Raw genomic sequence first — 11,189 nt, 5'->3', positions numbered from 1 at the left:
TAGACTCGTGGGACCAGCTCTCATCCTCCCATCACGCGGGCAGCAAATGTATTCATCTCATCCTCTTCGGCCTCAGAGGTCACAGCCTTATCTCGCCCTCGCTGTAACGCTGTCAGCTCGGCAGCCACGGACCATAACTTCTCTCTGCTAGCAAGCTAGCCAGGTGGCCGGCAGACAGAGACATAGTGAGGCAGGTAGAGAGAAGAGCTTCTTCAGTTTGAATCCAGCAGGAACATGGAGAAGTTGCAGCCAAAAGAGAAGTGAAAGAAGCTGAACTAAAGATAAATAAAACCAGACCTTGCTGGTGAAAGTGTTCATAAAACAAGGCCAGTTGAAAAATGCTAGAATCTAGATCTGCTGAAAAGTCTGTGTTTATAAACTCACGCAAATGAGTAGTAATAGGTGATGATATGAGTCTGTAAATTATTGTTTGTGAAACCTGTTGAAACAGCAGTATTCCAACTGCGGGTAGAGAAGGTTTGTAAACAAAATACTTGTTAATAAAATATACTCATAGAACAATGGTTCAACAGTTTTTTAAAATACAATAATTAACTTTACATCTCTGATTTAGTGAAGTAGTTTGGTTAGGACTTATAATCGGTTTTGTTGTTTTTGGAATACATACAAGAAGCCGTCGCTTTTTAGACAAAAATATATCAAATAATAGTCAAAATATATTTTTATTCATTGTTTTATTCATACATAGCAGAGGTGAGAATTACAGTTAGTCAGGCTAGCTAACTAAAGTTATTACTCAACAAGCTTGTGAACTAAATGATCTCCGAGACCAGCAGAGGTCAAATCTTGGATATTTCATATATATATATATATATATATATATATATATATATATTTCACATTGTTTTTACTGAACATCTTTTGTCTTTATGTCATTTTATGTGTTTTTTATTTTAGAAATTGTAAGGATTTAGCTTTTTGTTTTAGTTGTTTTATTTGCACACCAGAGAGTTCCAAAGCAACTTTTTTTTTTTAGTTTTTTCCCACTGCTTCATTAGGCTTGTATTTAGCGACACCTGTTTATTTCTGCCATGCATGTGTTTGTGTATTTAAGCTCACCTTCATTCCTTGCGGAGTCCTTGAGTTTGATCCCTGTATTTTGTGAACTTTTAATGAGAAGCCTTTGTATTTCCTTTTTTGCTTGCCTGCCTGTTTGTGCTTTCTTTCTTGTTAATAAACTGCTCAGTGGTCTTCATTTTCCTCCGAAAAGACACTTAAAAACATCCAAATACCTTCAAGGTTCTCGTCCGTAACATCCATCTTGTATTGAAGCCTCGACATGAGAAATTGTTGTCAACAAAAATGAAACAAGTCTATATTTAAGGTTTGTTTTTAGCAGAAGAAACATGGCTATCCTGGACATATATATATAAACGTGTAGCAGTGGCTGAGAGACTGAAAACTTCCACTACGAAGAAGCTTAAAATACAAATAACTTATTTAAGTTTTTCTGAACAATTTCTCATGTCGAGGCTTCAATACAAGAAAGGCGTTCATAGACGAGCAGTATGGAGGTGTTTGGATGTATTTAAGTGTTTTTTAGGACGAAGATAAAGACAACTGATCTCCAGTCGCTACATTAAAATTGACATCCTTTTTTGTCTATAACTCACATAACATTACATTTTGGGTGAACTATCACTTCAACTATATAATCAAAGGTTTATAAATCACAACATGTGATGTTTTTTTATTCCATAAACATCTGACGTTGATCATAAATGGAGTCCCTCGCTCTGCCTGCACTCATAAAAACAACTGAGATAAATGGAGGGCCACAGAGTATCAAACACTGGGAGCAAATGGCCCTAGTGTCAGTAGTTTGAGACCCCTGAGATTGACATCAACAATGACCAAGACCCAAGAACCACAACAGTGTCTTGTTACACGACACACATTTTTCTATTTGTCAAACTCTAAATTAAGGGGGTTAAAATCCATTCTTTCTTCAATGTGAATACGACAATATTCACCTTCATTCTGTCCATACAATGGATTCACAAGTGTCCAGTTCAAGGGTTTTTTAGATGTAGATCTTCTGGTCATTACTTTGTTTAAGTTATGAACTAAATATTAGGTTATTTGTCGACGACGGTGAACCATAGAAACAAATCTGAAAGGTTTCCATTCGGCCTCAGACCATAGAATGTGAGATTCTTTATCAAAAGCATGAGTCACACACACATAGCTACACACACACACACACACTGGGGCGGGGAGAGGTAGACCGCTCCTGCTGTGGCGGGAAATGTTTAACAATGCGGCCGTCAGATGTAGAAGGAAGCGCTTCCACGAGAGTCCAGTTAATTAAGCACATCAGTTTCTTAATGTGATCTGTTTTAATTAAAATTGAATTTAATCGGGGGTGTAACAGGAGGACAGTGGGGGGAGGGATGAGACGGTAACGCCACAGTAGGCAGCTCTCTTGCAAGTGTGCGTGTGCCAGGAACTGCTCCGGTTTCCCCTCACTTCAGATTTGTGGGCGTCTAATTAATATGGATGGTGCATTAAGCCTTTTGGACTCCGGTGCCTCTCATTTCATGACTATTAATGATTTTAATGAACTGGGCTAATAAGGCCGTTTTTCTCCACCGAGCTTTGGAAGGGCTGTCCGACACACACAGGGGTCAGAAGGACGGGCTCCGCCGGGCTCCACATGGGAAATTAAAGCGGCGCTCGCAAACCTATTAACATCAGATCGTCCTTGCGCTCCAACATGCAGAGCGTCTCGTGGAACTCGCTAAATCAAAAAGGAAAGGCGACAGGTTCAGGTCACTCGCTTGCAACTAGACGTGGAAGAGATGGTGCCGCGGACTCACAGCAGGAGGGTTGCGAGTGCGAGTCTCTGGGTTTGTTAACTCTGAATGTGTGGACTTCATCAAGGCACTCTGGTTTCCACCTCAGTGAGTATTCTTAAGTTCACTTCGACAGAGGGACCGAAACCAGGCGTGCACTTAATAAATGAAGGAGTGGTTTTAAATAAACAATCTTTAGACTGTCACTGTGAGAATCTATGCAGAGTTCTAGCCTCACGTGCAGGAGGAAGCCGGTCCTTAGCTCACAGTTACTGGTGGATGGAATAGAAAACCTTTTCAAACAATTATTAAAGTATGGTTGTTAATTCAAGTAACATAGAAGTGTTTTTGTCATGTATATAGTGAGAAATAAATTGTTTTTTTGTTTTTTTTTATGGTCCTGATGTCTCCGGAAATTACTTTCTCATGTCACATCTCACATCACTATTAAGTTTCGGTGGCCACCTTGAAGTTAGATACCAGGACACAATATTTTTGTACCAAACTTACACTTTCTTTTAGGGTATTAGGGACAATTTTTTAATCTTTTTTTTAGATTAGGAGATTACATTCGTATATAATTTATTATAAGATTTAATCTGTGTATAATATATTCATTACAAAATTCACGTCCAATATATTACATTTAATACGAGACTGAATTCATGTAACATACATTTTTACAAGATCAATTCTATTTATTATGAGATTAAAGTAATATATAAAAATACCGTTATTACGAGTGCGGTTGAGTTTGTGACAACATTTTATACGCCTTTAATCCCTAATAATAAAGAGATTTATACAAACGTGTTATTTTAATAATTTATATTACATTTGATTATTTAGGTGAAGTAACTATTGTGATTTTGTTAAGTCTGAGCACTTATCATAATAATAATAATTATTATTCAATATAGTACTTTTGAAAACACTTGAAGACGCTTTATAACATATTTTTTTGCAAATCAACATCCTGCATGGTTGAAAATCGTCCAGAAAAGGAAGACATCTAATACAAGGAACCTTTGAGGATGTTTCCTGAAAATTAGAAAAGCTAGTTTTTTGCTGACACGTCCACAAATAAATACATTTAAACCTCCAGTTAAACAATGTGTCACTGCCTTCTGGGCATGAGGCACGAACAAAAACAAATCAATCAAAGAGGAAGAACCGAAAAACACACACATTGTTGAAAAGAATGATAATTTTGTGCTATCAGCAGAGTGCTGTGCTTCAACTTCTTCAGTCAGACCGATCGCTATAGATGTCCTCAGACAAAAAACTGACAAAATGTCTAAAATAACTCATCACTGGAAAGGTTGTCCAGGGTCTGTTACTAGGATGTTGACCTATTGATTCAGTTGACTCAGTGATTAGGCTGTATCATCAAGAAAATAGCCACAAAGACAATGTCAGGTCATCACAAAGAAAACGTATACCGTACTGCAAGAAGATTTGAAGGCTTAAGACTTGTTTACACTACAGCAGCATGTGGGCAACAAACAACAGAATATGGATGTGATGCTTCACTGGATATGCAGAATAAACAATTTGGTTTACAAGTGAATTAAAGTCAGATAACCTTTTTCACAATAAATATTGGCTTCAAAAAAAGACATGAGCACATTGTGATGTTCTGGCGGGGAGAGATGTGAGATAAAATGGCCAAGAGGATAAGTTTCAAAGGTGAGGGATGTCTGTAACTTTCCACAGAGAATGACCAGGAGAGGTTCAGAGTATAACCCCTGATTATGATGTAGCTGTGGGCTTCCCTACTGTGCTTATGCAGGGTCTATCTGACTCCGGTCTACCTGACCCAGGATAAGGAAAAGACGGAGAGGTGTGACGATTCTCTCCAGCGACATTTTATTTTGTCAAGCCATTCCATTTTTTCACCTTGTGTTGTCAGTAGTTGTTGGGGGGCGGGTTCCAGACAGTGTGGCAGGACTTCCTATTTAAAAGTTGGCTGCCTGCAATCTGCAAATCATACAACTGTTTACAAACGCTGGGCTATTTGAAGACCGGCGTCAGCTCGTTTTACAGCTCTAACAGGTATGATTGACTTCCCTTGATTTCTCATTTGTTGATTTATATTGCTTTTGTGATTTTATTCTTTGGACCTATTCCAGCTCTTTTTGTCAGTGTTTTCAGTTACTTGGTTTATTTTGATCATTGACTTTTTTTTCCTTTGTTTTTGCGTCTTGCCGCCACCTCGTTTTCACCTTTGTTTCTGAACAAGTTGGATTTATTAAGACTTTGACTGTGATATAGAACTCTGTTGTCTGCTGTGGACTTTAATTAGTAATGTATTGTGTGTGTGAATATATACGATTATTTAAATGTTTTTTTTGGCATTGTGCTTATCATTCCTTGAAAGGGTGAGACAGTCCTGGAACCGTCCCAACGTACACAGTACTGGACCACCTGAGAGGAACCTACCTGAAAACTTGCCATAGTTGACCGAAAATAAACAGTATTTGATGTATTTGTATCCATGTTACCATTGAAAAAACTGATTAGCCTGAAGGTTTTAGAGGTTAGGCAGTCGTCAGCCATGTTTTGTTTGCTCATTGATGTCTGACCTTAGCAGCCACAATCACATTCCGACGAAAGAAAGTCTCCTCCTCATGCTAATAGACAGCCATTGATTATCGCTTCAGTGCAGCGACAAACAAAGCCAGTGTCTGTCAATCACAGGTGTTCCCAATGAAAAACCCATCCTTGACTTCATCCTTCCTCTGCCTTTCCTGCAGGGTCATATCATTGCAGAGTTTCCGGCCTTGTGAGAGGGAAATTTACAGCCCGGTGCAACCATCTGTTATGTGGCGCTGCCATGATGCTCCGGCTCCTTCACCTTCTTCAGCTGCTGCTTTGTGTTGTAAATGTGCCATCAGCATTCATGAAGGTATTTACATGCATTCATAAGCCTCGGTGCTGGTGTTTATGTCAAACTCTGTGCATCAGATGGGAATTGGTTAAGTTGTGGACGAGAAATTTAACTCCTGATGCTGTAAAATTAGCCTTTATTTTTGTATTTTAACCATTAATAAACATTAAACCAGCATCTACACTTCACTTATCCAATCAGGAAAACTCATACTTGACCCGGCAGTTTCTTCTCGGCAGCCTTGTTAGCCTCAGAACCTTTTCTGTCAAGCGCAAATTATCTCTGAGCAGTTTCAGATGGAGCACCCGGCCATTAAAAACCTCTCTTTTACAGACGATATTTAACATCCTCCAGGTTTTTTTTTCAAGAGGCAGGGTCAAATGTTTGACAATTATCATCAAAAACTTCCAACGTTTTACAGCGTGAGAATCATCTGACACCTCTGAACTCTCCGCTCGGGCACGTTGCAGCCAGAAAATGAGCATAATGATAGTCGCGAAAATATTAGAGGAAGATAAATGTCTCTGGCCTCGCTGGCATTTAAGCAGCAGCCTCGTCTGTATTCTGGAGGAATCTCTCTTCCGGGCCTTTAGCAAATGATATTCTGCCCGTCTGCTGATGAGCAAAGCCTGCTTTATGACCGCATCGTTTACAGACATTAACCATTTCAATTCTTTTGTCTTGCCAAACCAAACAGCAGAGGCTGAGCGTGTGTGTGTGTGTGTGTGTGTGTAGCTGGTCATTACCGAGTCCCACATTGACACGCTCATTATTTTTGTCACCAATAAAGGCTTATTACCTCTTTTTTTAATTAAGTAAGTTTGTTAATTGGACGTCCACATTAAGGCCTACAAATGACCTGTCGAGGTAATGATGTAGACGTGTGTGTGTGTGTATGTGTGTGTAAGCGTCAGAGAGTGATGGTGTTTGCTGTCCTGTGTGTCTGCTGATGGATGCATTTCCAGTTTGAAAAAAAAAGAGTCCTTCACCACAAGGAAAATAGTTTCTTATTAGTCACAATTGACATCCTATTTCTGTGTGGCTTAATCTAGTTAGCGCTGCAGCGGTTCGGCCGCCAAACATTAGCTTCATCTGTGCGAGACATCACACACCACAGGAACGTGCCCGGAACGGCAAACAAGCCCGCCGTGGCCAACCGAAGCGAGAGACCCTGTTTGTTTGTGTGAGGTATTTTGTGCGCTTGCATCTTTAAACAGGCCGATTCCTCCGCACGCGCGTCAATACATCATCGGCTTCTATAAATTGAGCTTCGAAATACAAAGGGAAGGACAAACAAGAGGGACACAGAAATCAATCTACCGGCCGATAACAGCTAGCGTGTGCCGCCGCTCTGAGAATTGACGGAAAGACGGGCGTACGGCGTCTATCCGTCCATCTGCCTGTGATGTGAAAACAATTCTCTTTGACACGGCCTACACGCGACACGTGGTTCGCCCAGATAAGGCTATTTAGTTCAAGCTCCGAGGATCCTGAGCATGAATAGCTTGACGCGAAATAAGACACACGATGGATGTGGACATTTGAATCAATTTGACTGAGGATTTGCAGTTATGTATATACAAAAATGTGATTTAAGAATTGTACAATTGTGGCTGAAAGGGGGGGTTGTTGGCATGGTGAGAGGCTAAAAACACAACTGTGTTTCTGGTGCTCGTCTTCGTTTCAGTGCTGCCTCTGAGCCACTATTGATCTGAAGCACATCTGTTCTGCACTGGGGGACCAAACAAGGCCTGCTGAGCTCTGCCACGATCACTCTACAGGCTAAAGATAGTCTTTTGCCGGGAGACCTCAGGAGAAAAACACACATAATGTTTTTGGCTCTGTACATTCCAGACATGAGTCTATAGAATTCATCTTGGTATACATTTAAGGTTATATACATCCTGGTTCTCCCATTAATACAAATATGTTTAAACAATGGTCTATTTACCTTTTACAGAGCACTATATTTAACCAGATAATGTTACTTGGATAGTTGCTAAAAATGAATGAAAGTTAATGGGAAACAACTGCAGCATTTTTACACAACATGAGAGGATGCGCATTTCCTAGCTTCCTACAGTGGTTGTGATCATATAAAGTATGCTGGTAATGATGTACAATGTATGTGTCAGTAGAAAACAGACCCCACAAGAATAAAGTAATAAGAGATCTAAAAAACAAGTAGAGGTGATGAGTTAATCCCCGGGGATCATCTTGACATGTAGGAGACCAGACAAAATATGGTTCGTGGGTTCCAAATACGCTCATCCTAATCTGATCAAGAACCTTTCTTTCCTCTAAAAAATGAAAGAGAGATCCCCAATTTTTTTCCATCAATCCTCTAACTCCTTTATAAATAACTAAACAAAAAGCTTTGTGCATTTATTTTAGCTTTAAAGTGCTTTCAAGTTGCGAGAGATCAGAAGAGCTTATTTTTGCAGAAAACCAATTATCTGAAAATGTCAAGAATAAAAGAAAAAGTTATAACTTCTTATAACTGTGGTTCTATGAATGCGTACAACTTGAATCATGCATGAAGTAGAACTTCTTTATCAATATTGTATTGCTTTATCACTGCTTTATTGTACTGCTCTATCAATCTGTATTTCAGTGAGAGGTCGCCATGTTTCCTTTGATCAGTGATATCATATCGACGTGCCTGTGTCCCCGTTGGCCCTACAGGGTTACTAACACAACACCCCAATTTCCAACTGATCCAATGATTTGATCCTTGTTGCACTTTGATCTATGTTGGGAATGTTCAGGATCAGCGTCGCTCACATGCTTGTTTGCTAGCGAGCAGAGTTCCTTCGGAGTTGTTGTGAGCTTTAAAGACTCAGTTTGGATGCTGAGACTCGGTGTTTCTGAGCGCTGATGCCTCCCAGAGCCGCGGTGTCCCCGGAGACAGACCTGACAGCGAAAAGCCATAAGACAAGCTTCAAAGGACACACAGTGATTGCCTGCCTCTCGTTCGCCACATCCCAGGTCTCCTCCCCCACCCCCTATATTCAGCTTCATTCCACCGGCGCATGGAGGAAGATGGGATGGGACTACAGTACATTTGCAAAGCCTTCCCCTGGAGGAGCTGCCTTCATTTGGATGGACTGTCAGTTGCCAAGGGGCTCGTCTCCCCAGACACCCCCCTCATCATGCCCATATCCCCCTGACTCCTCTCACCAGCTTCAACCCCTCAGGCTTAACTGTGTGCCATCTGTGTCCGGAGGAAAACCAGGGCATCATCTCTCCTGCTGAAGCCCTTTTGATCAGCGCTGAAACACCAGGCGAGACCACAGGGAGGCCCTGTGCAGCGAGCAGCCGGCCCCCCGCCAGAATAACAGAGCATCTACTGAAAAGATTGTGTGATTTAGAATATGCTGTACAAATGTACAAAAACACAGTTGTGAAAGTGTGTTTAACACCTACGAAATTTGCTATTACAGTAAAAATACATACTAAACACAGACTGAATGTGTCATGAGGTTAATGTTAATGATAATCTTTGTGTTTAATGCAAACAAAGTAAGACAGTTAAAGGTAAATTAAAGTTATTATGACATTAGATTGTGAGCATTTAATGTTGATATATTGGTTAAAATGAGGCATTAATGATGGACACTTGTGTTCAAAGTGGCTGACATGGTCACTAAGATTCCAACACATGATCAAAAGTGAACTTTTCTCAGCTACCACCTGTCATATTATTGCTTACATGACTAAATTATTATATAATATTCTGATCTCAGTACGGATACTGACTGATTTTTGATGTTTTCCATTCTCATAAGTTAGTTTTCAGCTACTGTTTACACAGCTGCAACATCGAAAAAGTAGTAGTTTTTAAAAGAGTACATGTTAATGATAACACATATTGACGGCAATTATCGCCAACGCTGAAGTAGCCTGAAGAGATTTAAAAAAAAAAATCATGATTTAATCATTTAAATCACGTTCACTGTTTCCAATTTTTGCGATGTTGACAAAGAATATCTTCTTCGCTGTATACTCGTCCAATGAGAGACCGATTGATGTGCGATAAGATAAGGTATATGACGCATCGTCACACCAGGTAGTGACAGAAGGTTTAAATATTGACAATATATATATAATACATAATGAAAGACATGCAGAAAATAATGTAGAAAATGTAAACCCCTGAAAAAAGCAATGATTGTTGATTGTATTGATTCCAGCAGAGAACCAGACAGTAGACACATCACATTCACACACTCTTCCTTCTTTTTTCTATCTATTAATTGTAGTCTATCCTTTAACTTTTGACGTTAAAACAAAAGAAAACAATGACAGGGTATACTTCGCTAAATTTGATCAGGCACAACATTCGTACTAGCCCAGAACATCTTAGATTACCATATCAAGAAATGAATAAAACAGTGACCATGTCCACCATCCAGACACCAAACTTTCCTCACACTTGTTCTGCTACTTTCCTCTTGTCAGGCCTCAGATTCATGGTATTCTTGCTTGAGCTGCTGTGTTGGGTATTGAGGAGCTTCTCCTCGTCCTCCGCGGTGGAATCCACACCGCCTGTCTTGGCCGAGATGATCAGAAGAGAGGAGAGGGTGATGGGAGAGCGAGGCAACGTGGGAGCCAAAATACTGTATTTGCTCACAAGTCTCTCAACGTCTCCATGCATCTCACATCATCCCTCTAAAGGATGAGCCGAAGGAAAGAGATCCAGGTTTGTGCTTATTTCATGCACTCCTACTCAAGGGGAAATATTTATTAAGCCCTGGACAGAAATGGAGATGCTGTGAGGAGCTCGTGGTCCAACATATGGAAGAGGGAAGGGTTTGTCTGCAGACGTGGAGGCTTTATTTGCCTAAACATTCCTCAGCTGGTTTTCAAACATGATGAGAGAACATCAGTGCTCCGGCAAATAATGGAACATTAAGGAGCAGCGGCAACATTACAGACCGCTGCGCTGCGACATTAGTCCATAAGTAATGCACGCCTGCAGCACCAGCAATCTCTCCACTCGTGTAAGATGAGAAATGAGTTAGAATCGCGGCGCGAAGCGCATGACAAGGAATGCATCAACATCATTGATGGATGACTGAATTGCGTTCACACACCCAAACAAATTATCGTTCAAATATTCATTCCTAAAGTTCCCTGTCTGCCGTCATTTAGCATGATATCGATGAAATGATGATTAATTGGTTACTTAGCTTTTTATTAATATGCAGGAAGTTAAAAAAAAAACATAGAGGAGGAAAAATGTTAGAATTAAAACTTGCTTTGTTACATTGAAAATACCGAAACCTAAGTATTTAATACTTAAAAACAAATATTTTTGATTAGATCTTACTAAAGACAAATTTACATTTATGTCTGAACAAATTAATTACCTATAATTTACCTAATTAACTAAATTAAACCTATTTCAAGATATTAAAAGACAAAAATAAGATGTGTAATGTTTGTTTTTTTTTCACATGAAATTAATTTAGAAATATAGG

Source organism: Callionymus lyra, chromosome 6, assembly GCF_982586985.1.
Source record: "Callionymus lyra chromosome 6, fCalLyr1.hap1.1, whole genome shotgun sequence".
Lineage (NCBI taxonomy): Eukaryota > Metazoa > Chordata > Actinopteri > Syngnathiformes > Callionymidae > Callionymus > Callionymus lyra.
Note: the sequence above shows the minus strand (reverse complement) of the source record.